At 42.9% G+C, this 24,054-nt stretch overlaps 1 pseudogene; it reads right to left on the reverse strand.

The window, feature by feature from the left end:
* Positions 1 to 1,420: 1,420 nt before the first annotated feature.
* On the reverse strand, positions 1,421 to 18,165 carry LOC108388585 (olfactory receptor 2W3-like; annotated as a pseudogene).
* Positions 18,166 to 24,054: the final 5,889 nt, after the last annotated feature.

The raw sequence follows: 24,054 nt of genomic DNA on the forward strand, positions 1-24,054 counted from the left end.
ATGTAAGCATAGAGCCCAGAGCTGTCTTAGCTTTTGGGGACTGACTGACTGGATACATGGTGTTTCTGATGAAGTGGAGTATTTACAGTAATATAAAAGTTGGGTTTGCTAACATGGCACCCAGATAGGAGTGGCTCTATCTTGGGCCCAGAAATTTAATTGTCAGAGTTAAATGAGTAAATAAGTGTAAAAAGGATGCCTGGCTCGAATCAAGTGGCCCATGATGCCAAACTGAGGCTTCATTACAGTTTCAGCTCTCCTAGAAATGGAACCTTAAACCACCCACTCGGACATTACCTGATCAGCATTAGTCAGGTCATCTGCCTGAGACACCTTGCCATTCCCCCACAGGGAAAGCAACCTTACAATCACCAGTCTACTTTGTGCTGGTATGACTTCCCCATTCCTGCTCACTTGTCCATAAAAGCCTTTCATTTTTGTACAGCTCTTCAAAGCTTCTTTGGGCCCTAGACAAGGTCCCTCCCCTTCACTTTGGTCTGTATTGTGCAGAGAATGGTAATAAGTCATGCTCTTTACCCCAAAGGCTCTTTGGCACTACTTGTTAAATGCATTAAAGATTTCTGCTATTTAAAATTTCAGGTAGTGACAGGAATAGCAGGAATTGGGAGCCAGACAGAACTTGGAGTAAATATTTGGTGCAGGTTTACATAAACAAATGAGTTAACATGGAAGCTTCAAGCACCACATGGGTAAATAGGATCATTAAAATCATGCTGATCTCTGACAAAGCCAGGGGTTAGGATAAGAGAACATGACTCATAGAAAAAGTTACATCAGTTCCTTCTCACTAATAAAATAAAAACATGCATGACAAATAATGCTTTCAGATTTAAATCTTAAATCTTTGTTATCAGTGTTACACATATCATTATTATAGGTTAACTTCTTAGTTTATCCAGAAGCTTGCAGCAGACTTTGGGGAAAATGCCAAAAATCAGAGACACAGAATAAAAACAGCATTTGATTTGACTTGATGAAAGTCTTTGGATGGGAATTTGCAAAATAGGAAACACCCAACATGCTAAATTCCCATGTTTGGTGGCTGTCCACTAAGAGAAGTGATCAATTTGTCATCATCCTGACTAAAATACCCAGAAAGTTGTTAATGAATTTCCTACTTGGCACTCTGGTATATGTGGAAACTCATCTTTAACACTACTTCTCTCACTTTGTACTTTGGATCTTTGTCTATCACCTACGGGAGGTTTTTGGGTGGCATTTGTAGCTCATTCATCAGAATGCACAGTGTTGGAAGTCAAGCAGTCTCACCGCAGTCCAGGAGAAGGCAAGCTGCGAGGCACGGGGGAAGACCAGATCTGACCCAGCGGTTGCAGACACCATCAGTGGCCCTTGATGGAGGTGAGCTGACCATCAGGCTGGAGATGCCTGTCTCTCCCATTCATTCTTGCTCGATCCTTTCTGACCTCTTACGCAGCAGCAACCTCCTCAATGCCCCCTTCACCTCTGTTTCGGAGGGTATAGATCAGTGGCTCAGGAGAGAGGTGACTATGTTTTAGAAGAGGGTAAGGAACTTGCCCTGGTCCTGGGAGGAGCTCTTTCCTGGCTGCATGTACATGTAAATGATGCTCCCATAGGAAAGAGAGACCACGGTGAGATGGGAGCCACAGGTGTTGAAGGCGTTGCGCCTCCCCGAGGAAGACTGAATTCCTCACACAGCCCTCACGGTGTGCCCACGGGAGCCCGGGATGAACATCATGGGGGGCAGCACAGTGCCCACTGCCAGGACAGAGACAGTGCCCTCGACAGCAGCTGCGTTGGCACAAGCCATTCCAATCGGGGCAGGCATCTCACAGAGGAAGCGGTTCACACCACGGTGGCCGCAGTGGGGTGAGCCAGGGTGACTGGGGACATGGCCAGGGGGCTGGCCATCCCGCAGCCGCAGGCCACGGACACCAAACCCGGGCTGAGGCATGGATTCATGATCACCGTGTAGTGCGGGGGCTTGCAGACTGCAGCGGAGCGGTCGTGGGCCATGACGGCCAGGAGCAGGCACTCCTCGCCTCCCAGGCCAAGGAGAGGAAGAGCTGAAGGGCGCAGCCCAGGGAGCTGATGGTCTTGTCACGTGCAGTCAGGTTGTAGAGCAGCTGGGGGTTGGACCTGCTGGTGAAACTGAGGCCCAGGAAGGACAGGTGGCTGAGGAAGAAGTACATGGGGGTGTGGAGGTGGGGGTCCAGCCGGAACACCAGGACAGTGGTGGTGTTTCCCATGAGGGTCAGGAGATATGCAATCAAGATGAGCACGAAGAGGATCCTCTCCAAATGGGGGTGGCCACAAAACCCCAAACGGATGAAGCTTCCCTGGGTACTTGTTGGCGTCACCCATCTCTACCACACCTGAGGAGGAATATCAATTCCAGTAATGGCAGCAGACAATCTAATGGAGCACTTGATTCGAGCCAGGCATCCTTCTCCGCTTTTTACACTTACTTACTCATTTAACTCCGACTGCAGTAATCTGGAGTTGGCACTCTAATTGTCAACAGAAAAGGAAACTGAGGCAGATGTGCTGTAAGCAAATGACCAGGCTGTAGAAAGGGGAACAGCTGATTCTGAGCCTGAACAATGGAGTGCAGGGTCTCATCCTTCGCTGCCGGTACTTCCTCTGACTCCAGACACAGGAGAGGTAAATCGGGATGTGGCCCAACGATCGACTCTTGTTGAGAATCAACGTTCCTAAACTCCTGCTAAAACCTCCAAGACCCAACCAAGTTAAGCCCCAGAATAATTTATTACTAGTATTTAGGAAATATCCATTATATGCAGGATGCTTAAGGTACTCTTTATCTCAAAGACACATCTTGTTCATTTGATCATCATTATTGGGCAATTTTAAAGTACCTGAGTAGAAAATGCATGAGACAATAGAATATTGCTAAAGGAACATACACATACAATTAATCTCTCTCCCTCAACTGGGTCTGAGTATTGAAGGAATTGAGCATTTATTCTTCATCCAGAATACTGTATACTGCTTGAGGAAAAAAAAATCATGAGATTTTGGAACAGAAAATGGAGCTTTAATGCAGTTAATTCACATATATGTGCAGAAACCTCTTTCAAACTGCAATTCCAAGAAGGCATAAGATTAAAGCAGAGTATGTTTGAGGATATAAACCACACATCGTATATAGCAGGAACAGATTTAGACAAATAAGGAGGAATATATTTAAAACATCTTGGGCTACAGCATCAATGTCCCTTGTTACAATCTTTTAGCCAATAAGATACAATTAGAGATCTTAGAAAGCTTATTTACCTTTTCAGAGTTTTCTCATCTAAAATGGTAATAATCACACTGTGTTATTTATTTTAGAGGTATGTTTTGAGATTTTTTTAAATATGAAACATGGTAAATAGAGTGTATATGTATGTTACATAAGGTTTACATGTCGTACAAACAGGGAAATGGAATACTGTCATGAGACTAGGCAGGGAAATTCTGAAGAAAAAATAAGTCGGAAATATAATAATTAAAACATGGTCGTTGACAAGGCACTTGGAGTGGGGAAGTGTGGATCCCAAATTCATTCCTTTCACCAAAAAAAATAACAAGTAAAATATTTGAACATTAAAAAAACAAAACTATAAGAAAGCATAATGGTTGTTCTGTCTTTTTTTCCCTAATCACCTGAAATTTAGGTAGATGTCACTGGGCAAGGTGCAATTCTCAAAAACTTTGAAGCCAAATACAAATAAATGCTGATTGTGTATTAAAGAATATACATAAGAAATATTACTAACAAAATCAAAATAATGATGAAATTACTAGAGAATTTCAACATGACAATTGAAAGATGATCCTGTTTAATAATTTTTTCAAGAAATTGACATGAAAATACTGACAAAATGTGTAAAAAAAATAAAAATAAATAAGTTCACAGGAAAACAAGTGATATACAGAAATGTGATTTAAAAACAGAACTGTTCTTATTGAGGATAAGCAATATAAAATTAAAATATAAATATAAAGATATTTGGAAAAAGAGATCTTTCCTTTTTTAGATACTAAATATTTTTAAATGTTATATAAACTGGGCCAGGGAAAATATAAGGAAACGATCCCATTCATTCTTAATAGGAATTTAAATTGGAATCTTGGGAGGAATCTATGAAAAGATAATTTTAAAATATGCACATATCTTGACATTGTATATTTTATTTTAACAAAAGAAATATCTGTCCTCTATAAAATTTAAAACATTTCATTTTTTGACCCATTTATTCGGCACCTAGCTATCCATCCCGCATTCATGAACCTGCAGTAGATAAATATACAGCTTCAGGAATTTTCATTATATCATTGAATTAAATTGATAACAATCAGAAAAAATATATATATCTAAAGTTATTGAAATGATTTAATAAATAATGACAACTCTATAAATGACAAACAACTGCTATATGGAAATAAATATATGTATATGACTTCACCTGCATTTTTTCCAAAGATCATGTTAATTTTAAATAAGTGTAAATTAAGACATAATGTATAGTGAGAACAGATGTAGCGTGATCCCAATTTTTGGGTCACAAACTTATTGTTTACGTTTATATTACAATAGAAAAAAATATCTGGGAGTATACACTGAATTATTAAAGACTCACTTTTAAAGTGTGAGATGTAGTTCAAGGGGGACTTTCATTTTTACATAATTTCTTCCTTATTAAATAGTAATCAATCATAAATTACCAAAATGTGTAAAGATTACATATATATGTATGTATATATAATAATATTTAGGAAATTCCCCTAAGAATTTTTTTCTGAATCTGTTACTATAACTCTTCAATATTATCATTCCTCCTTCACAGGTATCACTGCCCCACCACCCTTAGTAAATCCATTTTGTTTTAAATTAACAAACTAAAAAAGGATTAAAAGTAGGAAGAAAGGCAGGAAGTTAAGAAGGAAGAGACTGAGTGAAACAAATTTTCAGTCATTATGATAACGTGTTTCACAACAAATTGCTGCACAGTTTCATGGTCCTAAAATTGTGAATTTTATGAAATAAAAGTGAGAACAAGGAGCTGAAAATAAGCCAAATGCAGTGAAAGGGCATGAATTTGGTTTTCTTTTTCTTTAATTTTTTATTGAAGAATAATAGACATAAAGTTATATTCATTTCAGATGTACAACATGGTGATTTGACACCTGTAGATTACTAAATGGTCACCACAGTAAGTGCAGTTACCGGCTGTCACCACACAGTCATCAAGATATTACTGACAATATTCCCTCTGCTGTGCTTTTCACCCTTGTGACTGGTTTAGTTTATAACTGGAAGTTTGCCCCACTTACTCTCCTCTTGCGCCTTCACCTGTTCCCCATCCCACTCCCCCTGGCACCCAAAAGTTTGCTCTTGGTATTTATGGGTCAGTCAAGATGCAGTTTGTTCATTTATTCTGTTTTGTTAGATTTCACACATCGTGAAATGATATGGTATTTGTTTTTCTCTATCTACCTTCACTTAGCATAATACCCTCTAAGTCCATCCATGTTGTCAGAAATGTCATGATTTTATTCTTTCTCACAGCTGAGTAATATTCAGTCATACACACGCACCGTATCTTTTTATGCATTCTTCTATTGGGGGGCATTCTGGTTTCTTCCATATGAGTTTAATTTTCAAGACAACTGAGATTAATCTACTTCTGAATAATTTTCACAACTTGAACATGGAGGTAAGTATAATTTCTTCACAGGGAGATTTTAGACAATTTAAAGATAATGTTAATGCTAATCCCGCACATCTTGTCACATTCTAACCAAGGTGCTGCCTCTCTCCTCCTCTTTGGAACAAGTCAAGAGAACTTGCACCACCACCGTGGCTCGGAGACGGGGTGCCCACAAGTCCTGCAACTGCAGCACCTCCTCCCATGGAAGAAAGGGTTTCACAGGGAACACAAAGTACCATCACTTTCTGAATGGTTCTGGAAAGGGACAGATCTTTTCTCCCCTTAAATTCAAACTTTGGAAGGAATATAATCAATTTCCTTTTCTCTGTGTAGAAGTCCTTCTCAGGATACTGATCCAGTATTACCGGTCTGCGAGATCTCACCTCCCCATCCACAGTTTACACATTTATAAGTACCTTCTACTGACACCGGATCTTCATGTTTAACCTGTCTGTGCACCTGTTCTTGCACATAGCAAATGTGTGTCATGTAAATCTGTCACTACTCTCCTAGTGAGGGGAGAGATTGGGCAATATCCATTTTTAAATATTTTGTACATGGACACAGCATAGGAGCTCAAAGAATGAACAATTATTTGCTTAATGTGACAATTTGAGTCTTCTCTACCTTGAGGAAGTATTTCCACTTCATTGCTCAAAGCAGGGAAAACTGAAACACAGAATCAGTCACTATACTGGAGAGGCCAGAGCTTTCCTGGGCTAGTGGAAGGAGGCTCATGAAAAGGTCAGGAAATTAATCCAGTGACTGAAAAGGCTCAGTTTTTCAGACATGAAAATTGTGTGAATTGGAGAGCACAGAACAGCTTGCCTGCATGAAAGACACTATTGTTTTGTAAACCATTTACTTAACTTGAGTATTTAGGAGTGTGTATGCTGAGTGTACCAGGAGAAAAATTATATTTTTCCCTGTAGGTACTGGTCAAACGGTGTGAACACTATTGCTCCCAAATGCATCATTCCCCTTCAGAAATGCCCACATGCAAACTGCTAGTGAAAGATATGTATATTTTTTAGTTCCTCGGGGATGACTGTTAAAGATTTAAATTTATTTACAAAGCATTTTTAACCTTGAAGATTAAAGAGCTTTAGACTGACAAAAAGCGTGGCTAGAATGGCAGATGATGGAAAATGGGGCTGATGATTTTAGAGCAGGGACAGACTTAAATCTTCCCAGTCGAGACCTGGCATTTCCCCATCTGCTTCCACTAGGCTAAGAATATGCTTTTCAATGCTATTTTTTTTCAGAATGAAACTCACCTCACTAATTTTCTCACATTTGCCTAACAAATCATTCATTCATTTATTATTTTGGTATTATTAATGTATGTTTACATGAGCAACATTATGGTTACTAGACTCACATTATCAAGTCCCCACCACATACCCCATTACAGTAACTATCCATCAGCGTAGTAAGATGCTATAGAATCATTAGTTGTCTTTGGGCTATACTGCCTTCCACTTCCCGCCCCCCACCCCACCCAGCTGCATTATGTGTGCTGATCATAATACCCCTCTTTTCCCCTTATACCTCCCTTCCCACCCATCTTCCCCAGTCCCTTTCCCTTTGGAAACTGTTAGGCCATTCTTGGGTTCTGTGAGTATGCTGCTGTTTTGCTACTTCAGTTTTTTCTTTGTTCTTATATTCCACAGATGAGTGAAATCATTTGGCACTTGTCTTTTTAACCTGGCTTATTTCACTGAACATAATACCGTCTAGCTCCATCCATGTTGTTGAAAATGGTAGGATTTGTTTTCTTCTTATGGCTGAGTAATATTCCATTATATATATGTACCACCTCTTCTGTATCCATTCATCTACTGATGGACACTTAGGTTGCTTCCATTTCTTGGCTATTGTAAATAGTGCTGTGATGAACGTAGGGGTGCATCTGTCTTTTTCAAACTGGGCTCCTGCATTCTTAGGGCAAATTCCTAGGAGTGGAATTCCTAGGTCAAATGGTATTTCTACTTTTAGTTTTTTGAGGAACCTCTGTACTGCTTTCCACAATGGTTGGGCTATTTTACATTCCCACCAGCAGTGTAGGAGGGTTCCCCTTTCTCCACATCCTCACCAACATTTGTTGTTGTTTGTCTTTTGGATGGTGGCCATCCTAACTGGTGTGAGGTGATACCTCATTGTGGTTTTAATTTGCATTTCTCTGATGATTAGTGATGTGGAGCATCTTTGCATGTACCTATTGGCCATCTGAATTTCTTCTTTGGAGAAGTGTCTGATCATATCCTCTGCTTATTTTTTAATTGGCTTATTTGCTTTTAGTTTGTTGAGGTGTGTGATCTCTTTATATAATTTGAAAGTCAACCCCTTATCGGATTTGTCATTTATGAATATATTCTCCCATACTGTAGGATGTCTTTTTGTTCTACTGGTAGTGTCTTTTGCTGTACAGAAGATTTTTATTTTGCTGTAGTCCCACTTGTTCATTTTTGCTCTTGTTTCCCTTGCCTGGGGAGATATGTTCATGAAGAAGTTGCTCATATTTATGTCCAAGAGATTTTTGCCTATGTTTTTTTTCTAAGAGTTTTATGTTTTCATGACTTACATTCAGGTCTTTGATCCATTTCAAGTTTACTTTTGTGCATGGGGTTAGGCAATAATCCAGTTTCATTCCCTTACATGTAGCTGTCCAGTTTTGCCAACACCAGCTGTTGAAGAGGCTGTCATTTCCCCATTGTACATCCATGGCTCCTTTATCATATACTAATTGACTGTATATGTTTGAGTTAATATCTGGACTCTCTATTCTGTTCCACTGGTCTGTGGGTCTGTTCTTGTGCCAGTACCAAATTGTCTTGATTACTGTGGCTTTGTAGTAGAGCTTGAAGTTGAGAAGTGAGATTCCCCCTGCTTTATTCTTCTCAGGATTGCTTTGTCTATTCAGGGTCTTTTGTCATTCCATATGAGTTTTAGAACTGTTTGCTCTAGTTCATTGAAGAATGCTGTTGGTATTTTGATAGGTATTGCATTGAATCTGTAGATTGCTTTAGGCAGGATAGCCATTTTGACAATATTAATTCTTCCTACCCATGAGCACGGGATGTGTTTCCATTTATTGGTTTCTTCTTTAATTTCTCTCATGAGTTCTTGTATTTTTCAGAGTATAATTCTTTCATTTCCTTGGTTAGGTTTATTCCTATGTATTTTATTCTTTCTGATACAATTGTGAATGGAATTGTTTTGCTGATTTGTCTTTCTGCTAGTGCATCATTAGTGTATAGGAATGCAACAGATTTCTGTGTATTAATTTTGTATCCTGCAACTTTTCTGAACTCATATATTAGATCTAGTAGTTTTGGAGTGGGTTCTTTAGGGTTTTTTATGTACAATATCATGTCATCTGCAAATAGTGACAGTTTAACTTCTTCTTTACCAATCTGGATTCCTTGTTTTTCTTTGTTTTGTGTAATTGTCATGGCTAGAACCTCCAGTACTATGTTGAATAACAGAAGGGAGAGTGGGCATCCCTGTCTTGTTCCCGATCTTAAAGGAAAAGCTTTCAGCTTCTCACTGTTAAGTATGATGTTGGCTGTGGATTTGTCAAATATGGCCTTTATTATTTGAGGTACTTGCCCTCTATACCCATTTTGTTGAGAGTTTTTATCATGAATGGATGTTGAATTTTGTTGAATACTTTCCCACCATCTATGGAGATGATCTTGTGGTTTTTGTCCTTCTTTTTGTTGATGTGGTGGAGGATGTTGATGGATTTTTGAATGTTGTACCATCCTTGCATCCCTGGGATGAATCCCACTTGATCATGATGGATAATCTTTTTGATGTATTTTTTAATTTGGTTTGCTTATATTTTATTGAGTATTTTTGCATTTTTTGTTCATCAGGGATATTGGTCTGTAATTTTTTTTTTATGTGGTGTCTTTGTCTGGTTTGGGTATTATAGTGATGTTGGCCTCATAGAGTGAGTTTGGGAGAATTCCCTCTTCTCCTACTTTTGGTAAAACTTTAAGGAGGATGGGTATTAAGTCTTCACTAAATGTTTGATAAAATTCAGCAGTGAAACCATCTGATCCAGCAGTTTTGTTCTTAGGTAGTTTTTTGATTACCAATTCAAATTCTTTGCTGGTAATTGGTCTATTCAGATTTTCTATTTCTTCTTTGGTCAGCCTTGGAAGGTTGTATTTTTCTAAGAAGTTGTCCATTTCTTTGAGGTTGTCCAGTTTACCATATAATTTTTCATAGCATTCTCTCATAGTTCTTTGTATTTCTGTGGTGTCCATAGTGATTTTTCTTTTCTCATTTCTAATTCTGTTTATGTGTGTGTAGACTCTCTTTTTCTCTTAATAAGTCTCGCTAGAGGCTTATCTGTTTTGTTTATTTTCTTGAAGGACCAGCTCCTGCTTTCATTGATTCTTTCTATTGGTTTTTTCTTCTCAATTTTATTTATTTCTGCTTTAATCTGTATTATGTCTCTCCTTCTACTGACTTTTGGCCTCATTTGTTCTTCCTTTCCTAGTTTCATTAATTGTGAGTTTAGACTGTTCCTTTGGGATTGTTCTTCTGAGAAATCTTTCTTAATAAACTCCAGTCCCAACAATAAAATAACTTCCATTCTGTGTTTCTTCATACTTTTTTCCTCTTCAGAATTGTATATATCACCTTTAAAAATTATTTGCATTGGAAAGTTTGCTGCTTTGTTACAATTAATAGTGGTTGTGATGAATGCATGTCATAATCCATAAACTTTCCAAGAACAAAATTAATGCTCCTCATTTTATATTCCTCTATCCCTTTGAGAATTCTACATGCATTTTTTACTTAACAAACCAACAGAGAAGTGCAGATTATAAAACTCACCATTTTTGCATGCATGCTACCAGAGACCATTAAAAGTCAGAAGTCAGAAGGTACAGACCCAGCTGGAAGACTTCCATCAGGTCTCTCAAAGTCTTCTCCCTGCCTGGGTCCACACAGGTGCTCCACCCACATACAAATGCTGGTGTTTGAGAACATGAAGTCATCTCTCCTCTGGGCCATGCTATTTGTGTGCTCACGTGTGTGTTGGAGGGGGGGACTTATGGCAGTGATAGTACTTTCCCCAGCTCTCCTGCGGAAAGGCTAGAGAGGGACTCTGAATGTGGTCTGGGTCCATCAACAGTCTTAAACTCTGGGGAAAGCTCTGAATCCCTGGGAGTCATTAGTACATAAACAGCAGGCATGCATCTCATGAAACTGTCCAATCTCCAATAGGGTCAAGACAGCAAATGAGGCCCATGGAAATGTATCCCTTAATATTAAAAGTATTCATTACTTCATGTAAGTAAAATTGGGTACTCATTCCTTTGTTATATAAATGTAATACTGATGGGCCATTTGCTCCCATCACCTATTTCCAAGAATTATAATGAGTCTTAACAAGTGAGTCATAATGAGTCCCAGCCTACCTGGAACAGAAGCATGCTTTTTTCTTTCTTTCTTTCCTCCTTAGAGCTACTGAAAATAGGGCAAAACTGTTTTTGACCATTCTTTAACTAAAACAAATTTATGTGAAAGAAATAAATCATTGTCCTAGATAGTAGAAAAATGTCATAGGTACACTGATTAATAGAAAGTTTATGATAAATTGAAGGAGGTAATAGGGTGAGTTATTTTGGTTCATTGATTTATACATTTTTTGATTTGAAAGGAAGATATCAGCATATACTGATTTATACTTTAGTTTCAAAAATTAACTAGAGGGGAACTTAGCAAGTATCATGAACCCCACATTTTTTTAATTGTATATATAGATGATGTTTTTAATGCTTTTGTAAAATTAAATACGGTGTCACAAGGATGGACATTTTTTCTATGATAAAAAAGTAAATAACTGAATATAAATTGAGTCACCATGATCAACCAGGCAAAATCCGAAGAAAAGCAGATGAGTCTGAGTCAATTGGCTGGGGAACTTACCGTTATTTGGGTATTTCTGAATAGAAATAGTTACAGAATCAGGGAGTGAAGAGAATATTCCATAAAAATTAACATGTAGAACTTGAAGATTTGTAGAATATGCATTTTATACATGTTCAGACACCTTCATACCTCCCTTTTCCCTGTAAAATACCAGGGGCAGATCCACAGAGTTCCAGTGGCACACAGAAAGTATGCATGGAGGAACTGACACTTGGTGAGAAAATGGATTTAACAAATCCCAGTGTTCCCAATTTCTCTGCCATTTGGGACACTAAGAGTTGATTCACCAGTCAAGATATGTCAAGTCCCTTCTGCCTGCTAATGGAGCGACTTTACTTACTCTCCCCAACCAGGCCCACATGGAACCCTCTTCGCAGTTCCCTTCATTCAAGGCCTTCCCAACATGCTGGAATAATTAAGTTAGTTGGTCAATTCACTTAACAGACCAGTCACCTGACTGGGGGGTGGGGGGTGAAAATAATCGAATGAGCTACTTTCATAAATCATCCAGTCTTCTGCTAAACTAAACATAGCTCTGGAAAATTCTAGCTTTGGAAAAACTAGAATCTAAGGTTGGGGTTGACTCTTCAATCATTCTTGATTTTAGTAATTCTTTGTAAGAGTTTGGGCTAGAGTAAAAGTCCAGTGCATAGTAACAGAGATGCATGGTAGCAGGGAAGGGAAGGGGAGGACAGCCGACCAAAGACAGCCATAGGGAGAGGAGGGGACTCTGCTCTGCAACTCAGATGAAAAGGGGCTCAGAAAGCATCAAAGACCCAATTTTAATAAACAGTTTGAGCCCATTTAATTTCATAGAACATTCCACACACTCCTACTGAGTATGACTGATGTCAAATGAGTGCACATGAGACAATGCATGACTCAAAAGCACCGTAGTGTTGTCACGGGGAATCAAAGCTACAGGGGCTCAAGGGGACCACGTTTGGGCATGGCAAGTCACCATGTCACTAGCGTCCATCACCTCTACAACATAGCCTTCCAATCAAATTTTCTCAATACCCCAATATTAATTTTACTCATTTAGCACTTGACATTAAATTGTATTGACCAGTGAGTATCTACTTATAAGTAATAACAATACTATAATATCTTATATTTTGAAAAAACCGTTTCAGATCCATCCTTTAACTCTGCCACCCAGAAGCCAATCATGTATTCTTTCACCAAGTGTGCATGGAGTGATAATCACATACAAACCAGTATTTGAAGTACCTGAGATATGCAGACCATATCCTTGTCAATTGGCAAAGGCCCTCTCCCCTCAGAGTGCTTACATTCTACCAAGAAAAGGAAAAAGAAGAAACAAAAACCCAAACCTAATAAATAAAGTAACAGTATAATACACCAGGAGTGGGTAAGCACTGTAACTGGGAGAAAGAGCCTCCTGGGCCCAGTAAGGGGCACTCTGCATGGGCTCTGGGGTGGCGCAGGCTTGATAGTTCTTACTGAAAAGCTGGATTTGAGCAGGTTTAAAGGAAGAAAGGGAATGGGTAAAGACAAGACGTCTAGAAAAAGGGAATGGCAGGTAGAGGGCACAGCTGGGAGAAGAACCCCACGGTGGGAAGTGCCTGGATGGTGTAAACCCAGAGAGAAGGCCTGGGGAGGGGGAGAGGAATGAAAAGGGAAGTCAGGAGAGGGGGACAGAATCAGAGGAGAAACTGATCCTCTAGGCCCTGGGGACTCACTGTAGATCCTGACTTGAATTGCAAGTTGAATGGAGTTCATAGCTATGGCACTTCTGCAATCCTGGATGCTAAAAGGATCAGTCCAAGTACTGCATTGAGAGTGTATATGGGAGGGCTGGGGATTGGCCAGGATGACTTTCAGGACATTAATATTGTAACCTAGAGGGAGAGTATGGCAATTTGTACAATGGTTATAGTCGCTGAGAGGTGAGGGTTGGCTGAACACTGGGCATTTTCTGCAGGTCAAGCCAGCAAGGATTGCTGATGGACTAGATGCAGGCTGGAGACACACAGAGGTCAAGCAGGCCCCTGTCTTGAACAATTAGAGTTGCTGTCCACTGTGACGGAAAAGCCTGTGTTGTGTATGTTTGTGTGTGTGTGTGTGTGTGTGTGTGTGTTGTGTATGTGTGTGTGTATATTTGTATCAGAACAAGGTCTGCAGAAGAAAGTAAAGGGAAGGGGGCAATAGGTTTGGATTTAAATAATTTTTCTGTTAATAACCTGAATTCCAGAAAGAAGAGTAGAAACCTCCCAGGAATTGGAAAGGGAAAGGAGGGGTTCATAATAGGAGATCCACAAACCTTTGTGAAGCTTTGACTGCAAGGCATGAAGAGGCAAGTTGGTTTAATGACAGATGAAAATTGTGACAAGAAGCACGTGACAAGGCTCAGGGGAGGCAGGGGGATCAGAGCATGAGCTTTCTCGGCACGGGGGGCGCTTTCCCAAGTCTCCCCTCCACCTGCTGAAGACCAGAGGCCTCATTCTGTATGGTGGTCTTCTGCTCATGAGGCTTCCTTGTCTCAGGGAGGGGCAGAGACCCCAAGGACAGTGTGCTCTCAGACCAGTGGCTGCCCCTCCCGATCCCCACGGGAAAGGGCTCTGCAGCTCTGAGTGTACACTCTCTGCCATGACTCCTGTCACAGAGCATGGGCCTTTCTGGGACACAAACACTCAAATGTTAAAATAAGATGCCCACCCCCTTTGGCACCTGATGAGGGGAAGCATGAGCTGAGACCCGGAGTGGGAGCCTCTTCTCCTCCCAGATCGTGCACGGCAGGGTCCTGGGGCAGGCCTGTCTGTGAAACATCAACAAGAGGCATGTAAATATACATTATTATCTCTGTTTGCAAATAAGAGATGAAGAGGGGAATTGTTTGCTTATAGTCACACCTAAATGTATCAAACATGAATGTACAGAAATCGTTAATACAAGGATTCACCAGTAGAGTATGTAAAGTCATCTGGAAATAGAGTTTGATGAGATTGCTCCATTTATAAAATTATTATACTGCATAATGCTCTTCCAGATGCAAAAAGCCTGGAAAGAAAAATGTTTAAAAATCTATAAATAAAACTATAATAATTATGTCCCTGGAAAATAAATGAAAGATTTTAGTCAAAGGAATCTCCCTGGAAGAGGGAACCACCTTAAAATTCAAGGTAGAGTTATTAAAATGGAAGATTAAGGTCTTGGAATATTATCACCAAGATAATGTTAAATAAGTTTTCCATTAATTATTAATTATTTAGCATTTGTTTGGCACTTATTTATTAAGCACAGATGCAGAGAAAGACAGCAGCAAAATTAGCCTTCAACAACTTTTAAGAATTCTGTTAGAAAGGTACAGAATGCACTTTAAAAATAAGTCAAATATTATTGTTTCATCATCATAACCTTCATCTTAATGTTATATTCAAGTATAAAAGTTCAATTTAAACCAATCATATCAATTATGGTATTAAACATTTACCCTAACATTTTGAGGGCAGTATTGTTGTTCCACATATAGGAACCATATCAACTAGTTAAGTCTGAAAGAGAGAAGGGTTATTTGTTTGAGGTCTCACAACTAGTGATGGCTAGTCCAGAGAACTGGTTGAATCAGAATTCTGAGAAATTTCTACTCTGAAATATGTCTCCAAAGATAAAGGAAAAGTTTCATCTCAGAGGGGTATGATGTGAGAATCAGTGATATTAGGTTCACAGAATGAATTTTGTAAACCTTAAAAATTGATCCCAGAATAAAGAAGGCTTAGCAAGTAATTCGACATATCATAGAGAGATAAAGTATAAAAAGAAATGGTTCTAAATATAGTAATCTAGGAGATGAAAGGTTAAACAGTAGAAGGTATAAAAAAAAGGAGCAAGATAGAAAGGGAGAAACAAAAGCAGAGGCAGAGAGACAAAGAGAGAGAGAGAATGGGAGACTGACCGAGAGGGGAAGAGGAAAATAAGGAGGAGAAAAATAATTACAGATCTGATGCTGGAACAATATTGGACTGTTCTGGACCAACTCAAGAATTTTCATTTCCATTTCATAATATATGAAAGACTCAGAACGAAAGCATCTTAAAAGGAATAATAAATGATAATGGATGTCCTGAAATCCTTGTTTAATCCAGGGTTGAATCATTTGAAGGAATTCTGAAGAAAATGTGTGGAGCCATCTGGAAAAAGGCTGATGAGATTCCTCCATTTCTAAAATCATCATGTTCCACGACATCCCTCTACGCGCGAGGATTTCGTATTTTCTGCTTGGTCCCAATGGGAACAGTTGCACAGCAATAAGGATCAAAGTGCTGCTCTGAGTGGAGGCGTCCCCGGGGCCTCCATTCCACCACCAGGACCATTGCCAGGCTTAGCGTGCTCAGGAAGAGGATTTTAGGAATATTCAGGACTGACGTTAACAGCATGGACAAGACGACTACTGAATGCCGGATCTCCTGCCTCTGCCTCTGTCACAGGTGGTAGAGTGAGAGGAATTATGTCACAGATGAAGAAGTAAGGTTGGAGAAAACCAGAGAGCAGTTGGCTGAATGTGTAGATGTAGGACCCATTGGTGACATTGTAAAAGGAGATTTCGCCTGTTTCATAGTCCAAGAAAATTCTAACCCAGCGAGGTCGCTCTGGGTGGAGAGGCACCGATGGGGAGGCAAGGACCATGTACTCACTCTCTTTCAGGAGCCACATGGCCCAGACCCCTTTCTCCTGGGATGGAGTGGTCTCCCCCTTCCTTGACACTGTGTCTCGACAGACTCCTAGACCCCACTCTGCTCTTTCTCCAACCACGACTTCCCAGTAATGCCTCTGCGATGAGAAGTTCTGCAAGCCCAGCACACAAGGCCATGTGTCAAATCGCTCCGCATTGTTGGGGACATCCCTCCAGAGCTCTGTGTCCTGCACGCTGTGCAGGTAGGTGGTCAGGAGGATGCTCGGATGTGCTGTGGATGGGTCCAGCTTAACATCAACTGTGGAGAGAATGTTGTGGGCCAAGTGAAAGGGCAGAAAAGACTGGTAGAAACTTAGGAAGCCAAGATGTTGAGGAAAGCAGTCGTGCAGTTTGTCCTCTATTAACTCCTGCAGAAAGCAAAATTTGCACTTCACCTTGCAGGGCATGGAGTGTATTCTTCACCACTTTCAGATGTATTCACTTCTGCAGAAGCAAGGGTTCCTCACTGCCCAGTAAAAACAAAACCACATGCATAAGCGTTTAGATGCCTTTCATCTACATGGGTGCTCTTAGGAAGATCTGTATTTACAACAAAATTTACAACTCCCTTGGGATTTTCTTTCTTTCTAAAAACCCACAGGAAAATTTCATTAAGATGAAATCTACCACTTTAAAAGCCATGATACTGTGGTCAGCAGAATTCTAAGGCAAGCGCTACAGCATTCAGACCTTGGTGGTATGCTCACAATTACGGTATATCACACAACAAGAGGGTGCTTATCTGGGTGGGCCTCAGGTAATCGCATGAGCCCTTAACATCAGAAAACCACCTTTGACTGTGGGCTGGGGACAGAAGGGAAAATCAGGGATTCGGGTCTGATGTGTCATGCTGGCTTTGAGGATGGAGTGGGCCACCTGAGGAGATGGTGAGTGACCTCCAACTGACCTCCAGCAAGGAAAGGGGATCAAAGTGCTTTAACCACCAGAGAATGCATCGGGCCACCAAGCTGAATAAGCCTGCTGATGGACGATTTCCCAGACACCTCAGAGAAGGCAACCTGGCCAACACCTTGACTGACCTTGTGGAGCCCTAAGCAGAGACACCAGCTGAGTCCACCTGGAGGCCTGATCTGCAGAACTCTACCACCGTGATGGAACAGAACCTCAGCAAAGTGCTTGCATCATCTTCCCGGTGACTTCCAAACTGAGGAGCAGCCAGCTGTTGGAGCTCACCTCACAAGGCCTCTGGAGCCCTGGGATGCTGTTGAGAGGCCTGAGCTTCTCTTTCTCTAGGACTAGTCGATGTGCCTTCCTTCCCCTCCAACTCACCACCCCTTCTGGGTCTCCTTTGCTGTTTCCCTTTCCCTCTATCACTACATTGGAGAGACATGGTCTCAAGTCTCCTTTCTCATCTGGCTCCCTGCTTGTTCTCGGGCTGGCTGGCTCACAGCTGTACTGAAATGCCATTCATATGCTTACTGATTCTGAGTGACCCTGATCTCTCCCTGACCCTTTCTCCTGAAAGTCCCTATCTTTATATTCACCTGCCTCTGTTGTCCACATCTGGGTATTTAACACTTGTCACAACATCAGTATGTCCGAAACCAAGCTCCCCTCACCTTCAGCATTAAGTATCGATGTAAATGGTGACTTCACTGTGCCGATTCTGGAGACGTAAGCCTCAGAAGCACTCATGACTTCTTTCTCTGACAGCTCCTGTCCAATCCAACAGCAGATCTGGCCAGCTCTCCCTCTGACGTAGACCAAGACTCTGACTGGTACTACCACCCTGGTCCAATCCACAGTCACTTGACTGAATGATGCAAGGGCTCCCATGTCTTCTCCCACATCACGCCTCACTCCTCTAATACGCACATGGTGTGAACCTCACAAACACAAATCCAATCATGTTAGTCCTCCATGTACAATTTATCACTGATTTCCAGTCTCACACAGAAGTGACGCAGATGCTCACAGTGGCCTGCCTGTGTGGTCCTGAGCCTCTTGGCCTTGTCTTGGCCTCTCTGACACTCCTCTCACTCATCCCACAGCAGCCATAGAGACCCCCTCATTGCTCCTGGAACGTATCTTCCATGTATGCATCTCAGGCCTGCCACTCATTACTTCTGCTGCCTGGTGAAAGGAAAGGAGCGACACACAGCAGCAATTCACTTTTGCTTTATTAGGGAAAGCTGCTGGGTTATATAGGAAGGGGCATGGGGTGATTGTGGTGTTACTTCTACGGGGCTGGTGGCTATTGGCTAGGTGCAGGGATTGGGAGGGGGCAAGAGGTGATTGGGCTTCAGGTGGCGCCAGCGGGAACCGAGGACCCCGAAGAGAAGCCGGAAGTTCGCCATCTTACTGGTGGGGGCCCTTCATTCCCCCCTTTCTCCTCTATGGGGTTGTGGATGTTGCTTTCTCTCTGACTGCTTCTTGCTGAATGGGGGTGGAGAAGGGAGTGAGGGCTTGAGGATTGGGAGGAAAGGGTTGATAGGACTCCCCACAGTAAGGACGGGTAGATGTGGACTTCTTCAGGTTGGAAATCAATGAAGGTTCCCTGTAACCATAGGTCGAGGACTTGTTGATTCCAATGATGCCAAGAGGATATGGGTGTCAGGAGCCAGGAGTCTGTGGCCATTGTTTCTAGGAACAGTTTCCAGTGGAGAGAGGGGTCCATCTCAGTGTGTTGTGAGGAGGTTACGTGAGGGTGAGGGATCTTCTGTGGCCAGAAGCTGATAGTTCCTTGAGTAAAAGTTGGTTGAAAGCTTGATTAGAGATTTTTTTGACTTGGGATTTGATGAACTTTATTGTACAGGGTAAGAAGAGACAGGTGAGAAGAATGATTATTATGGGGCCTGCAATGGGCCAGACCCAGGTAAGGAGGGGTTTGTTAGTATTGAAGAGAATGGGTTGGAATTGGAAGCAGAGTGGAGGCTGGAGGCAAGGTCGGTGAGTTTGGTGATGTCAGTTTCTACAATGCCGAATTCGTTGATGTAATAGCAGCACTTTTCTAGAAGGAAGATGCAGGTGCCGCCCTTCTCGGCTGTAAGCAGATCTAAGGCCCGCCGGTTTTGAAGGGTGACTTTAACTAGTGAAGTGACCTGTCTTTGGAGAGAGGCTAGGGAATCGGCAGTGGATGTCAGGGCTCCCTCAAGTTTGGCGTCGAGATTTCTAACTGCCTATAGAGAGTGACCCAAGGCTCTTCTCGAAAACCCTGCCTCAGTGGCTGAGGTGGTCAAAGAGATACTGACCATGATGAGAAGGAAAGCAGCCCTTTTTGTGCACGAGGGCAAGAGAGGTTGGAGCTCAAGAAATTCTGCCATGCTGTAAAGTGTAAGCTGTGGGATTAGGGTGATGAGAATGCAGGGTGTATTGGAGTTGGGAGGCAGTGAGTTGAAAAGACTGCCATTACACCAAAAGAAGTGTCCCGCTTGTGTAAAAGTCTTAGAGCTGGAGGTAGGGGTGTAGATAGAGAGGCAGTGGAGTGCGCTGGAGGGGGGGTGGAGTCGGGCCTACACAGTGGTGGATGGTGGGATTATCTGCGTATTCTGGTTCTCATAGGGGTATGTCTGCCAGGGGGCAGAGGGGTTGTCCTTCTGCATGGAAAGAGTAGTTGGAAATAATAAGGGGCACGGCGGCCAGCAGTGGGCACTGTAGTGATGCGCACAAGAAACAATTGGTGGTGTTAAGGGTGTGTGAGAAAGATGATGGTGTCTTGAATGAGCTGTAACTAAGAGTAGGAGGAATAAGAAAATGAAGAGGTGCCGTCAAGAGTTTGGATAATGACTTTTTCAGAATGTCTGATATCTGATGCAACTTGAGAGATCTGGGAATGAGAGGGAACATACTTTCGAGAGATATGAAGGGTACCATGGGGGGTCAAGGACCCTCCGTAGTAAACTGAGGCTGTGACTCCGGCAGCCGATCGAGAGTCCCAGGGATCTGGGATTGATAAGGAGAATGAGCCGTTGGGATATTTCATGAAACGGTTGGAGGAGTAATACTGTGGTTACTGGAAGTTATCCATGTAGTGAATGGCGCAAGACCAGTAGGGACATCCCCCATAGGTGTCTGGCCATTGCCTGCAATAGGCTTGTTTTTGGTCATAGAGGAAGCAGAGGTAGGGAGAATAAGGGTAGCTGCTAGTGAACACTTCGGTGGAGGGAGGAAAGTGGAGGTATAAAGGCTCAGAGCATCCTTTCAGAGGGCAGTCTGATGTGGTAATGAGGACAGTAACTTTTGTTTGATGCTGTGTGTAAGTCTGTCTGACTTTGAATCGCCATACAAAGGAGGCTGGGGTGGTGGGGAAGACAATAGAAATGAAAAAAAGCAAGAGAGCAGTAAAGGAGGAAAAAGTCATGATTCGGGAATGGATGGCAAAGGGGGTGAACGGGATTTTGGAGGAAAGAGGACAGTAAGGTCAGGAGTCTGGAGGGAGAGAGAGTCTGTAAACTTTTGTAGGTTAAGAGATCTTTTAGGTGATGTGGGAACAGAATGGTAAGGGGCGCCTTGAATGTCAGTTGATGAGCTTCTTTCTGCAAGAGCTGTCTAGTGGCTAATGCCTGTAGGCAGGGGGCCCATCCCCAAACTGTGGGGTCTAATTGCTTGGAGAGATAAGCTACTCTGGCAAAGGATGGGCCATAATATTGGCCTAGGACTCCTAGAGCTTGACTGGACCTCTCATGAATGTATAATGAGAAGGGTTTCAACAAATCAGGGAGATGGAGAGCTGGGGCTTCTACAAGGGCTCAATGGAGCTTAATGAAAGAGTGTCGGGGTGAGGAGGATAATGGTTCTTCAGGGGGGCCATTGTTGAGGTCGTATAGGCGTCTTGCTAACAGGGAGAGGTTAGGGATCCACGCTCTAAAATACCCAGCCAGGCTTAGAAAGAAAAGGATTTCTGTCTTGGTTTTGGGAATGGGCAGGTCAGAGAGGAGCCGTTTTCTGTCTAAGGTAATGGACTTTCTTTGTTGAGATAGGAGGAATCTGAGGTAAGTGACAGAAGGGAAAGAGATTTGAGCTTTGACGGAGGATACTCGGTAACTTCTGGAAGCTAGAATGTTAAGTAGGGAGGCAGTGTCAAGTTGAGACTGTTCCCATGAGGGACTGCAGAGTAGAAGATCATCCACGTATTGTAATAAGGTGGACTCGGAATGATCATGATTAAACTGTTTGAGGTCCTGAGCTAGGACCTGTCTAAAAATATGGGGTCTATCTCGGAAGCCTTGTGGCAAAACTGTCTAAGTGAGTTGTTCAGAATGTTTTGTGTATGGGTCCGTCCAGGTGAAGATGAAAAAATCTTGGGAGCCGTTGTCTAGAGGGATAGAAAAATGGGTCATTGAGATCTAGGACTGAGAAGTGGGATGCTGAGGCAGGGATCTGTGATTAAAGGGTGTATGGATTTGGAACTAAGGGATGGATAGGGACAACGGCCATGTTGATGAGGCGAAGGTCTTGGACGAGGCGGAAAGATCTGTTGGTTTTTTAACAGCTAATATGGGGGTATTGAATGGGGAGTGAGTGGGTCTGAGGTATTTTTTTGTTCTAAGAGATCTTGAATGATGGGTTGAAGGCCTATGAGGGCTGAAGTGGTTATCAGTATTGGGCCTGACATATATACTGACAGGGGTCACATAATTTTATAGAAGCAGGAGGACATAGGGCCACAGAGCGGCTTGTAATGTCCCAAACTTTGGGATTTACAGGGTGTATGAGGGCGGAACCAGAGCTTTCATTGGGTAGAGGGTGGTCGTCGGCTATGAGGGCCATCAGAATGGGAGTACTGGGGGCTGTGGGAGTGGATATAGTTATGGAAACGTGGAGGAGAGAAAGGATGTCCCGTCCTAGTAAAGGGATAGGACACTGGGGCATAACCAGGAAGGAGTGGGAGAAAGGTATGGGATTGTCTTGGATTGCGCATAAAAGGGGGGGGTTTAATGGGAAAATCTGTTTACCTCTTACCCCGACTATAGGAGTAATGGCTGGCGTGGTAGGGCCCCGGTATTCTCGCAAGACTGAGAAGGTGGCTCCTGTATCTAGGAGGAAGGAGATGGGGCGACCGTCTACTGTTAAAGTAACCCTGGGCTCGTGTTTGGTGATGGAAATGGTTGGGCGAGAAGTCCCCGGGCCCTGTCAATCTTCTTCTGCCAACCCCACTACGGCGGGCTTAGGATGGGGATTGTTCGTCCAGCCTCCCCTTCAGGTGGTTAGTCAATCAAACCCCCAGTGGACCTTTTTGTGGCATCTGGGGCATGGGGTGGTAGGAGATCTGGGGAAGGGGCACGCCCTTGACCAATGTCCCTCTTTTCCACACTTGAAACAAGCTCTTGGGGGGGGGGGGTTGTAGAGGGGCGCTCAGGTTGTGGTTTTATCAGCTGGGCCAACATTTGGAAATTGGCCTTATCAGCCTTTTGTTACAGCCTTTTGTTTCTTTCTCCTCCTCCTGGTTATGGAAGACTTTAAAGGCTACTGTTAGGATCTCAGTCTGTGGGGTAGCGGAGCTCTGTTCTAACTTTTTGAGTTTAGCTTTAATGTTGGGGTAGCTTTGAGCTAGGTAGTATGTCATAGGGACCTGTCTTCCATCAGGCGTTTCTGGGTCAAGGCCGGTATACTGTAATAGGGCTTGAGTGAGTCTAAGAACTCGGAGGGGGTTTCATCTCTCTTTTGAATTATGTCTTGGAGCTTTTGAAAATTGACTACATTACGAGCTGCCTTTTTCAGACCTGCTATTAAGCAGGAGGCAAAAATATCTCAAGAGTGGAGACCCATGGTGGTGTTATAATCCCCGTGTGGGTCTTGTTCGGGGACAGCAGTGGGGCCAGGGGAATAGGTGGGTTCAGTCCTGTGGGTTTTGGTAGCATGCATTTGGGCTAAGTCCCAAACTTGTCTACGCTCTTCAGGGAGTTGAGTATTGGCCAGGAGCATGAAAATGTCATTATGTGTGAGGCTGTAAGACTGGAGGGTCCACTGAAACTCCCTGATGGATGTTGTGGGATCAGTGGAAAAGGAACCTAGGCATTTCTCTAGTTGGGCTAAACCTCTCCTAAGGAGAAAGGCACATGAACGCACACGATGCCTTCGGATACTGCTACTTCCCGGAGGTGGGTGATAATTTTGGGAGGCCCTCGGGACCGGGTCTGAGGGGGACTGAAGGGTTCTGGCTCAGTCTGTGCGGGGTAAACAGGTGATGGGGGCAAAGCCGCGATAATTCTGGGAGGCGCTCGGGACCGAGTCTGAGGGGGCAAAGACAGAGGAGGCTCCTGGAACTTACTTAGAGGGGGGCTGAAAGGCTCAGGCTTGATCTGCGGGAGGGGGGAGGTGAGGGGGACGGAGGAAGAGGGGGTGAGGTGGGGGAGGAGATGGTGCGGGGGTGAAGGCAGCGGCAGCGGTAGAGGAAGGGGGAGGGGCTGTTGTAGGAGAAGAAGGGGAAGGGAGAGGATCGGAGGCTTCCGCGGGGAAAGAGGCAGCCGGGGTGGTGGAGGGTGGAAGCGTTGTAGGAGGGTGAGGGGCTGAAGGGGGAAGCCTGTATGGAGGAGGCTGCTCGGCTGGGTCAAAGGTAATCGAAGCGGGACTGGGTGTGTGGGGAGGGGAGGGAGATGGCTTGCAGGCTAGGAGAACTTGGGAGGGGGCGGGGGAAGAGGAGGCAGAAAGCTTTGATATAGGGAATCTCCTTCCATTTTTTCAGGCACTGGCAGTAGTTAAAAAGATCGCGAGTGATGTTAGGAT

The sequence above is a fragment of the Manis javanica genome, chromosome 14 (genome assembly GCF_040802235.1).
Source record: "Manis javanica isolate MJ-LG chromosome 14, MJ_LKY, whole genome shotgun sequence".
NCBI lineage: Eukaryota > Metazoa > Chordata > Mammalia > Pholidota > Manidae > Manis > Manis javanica.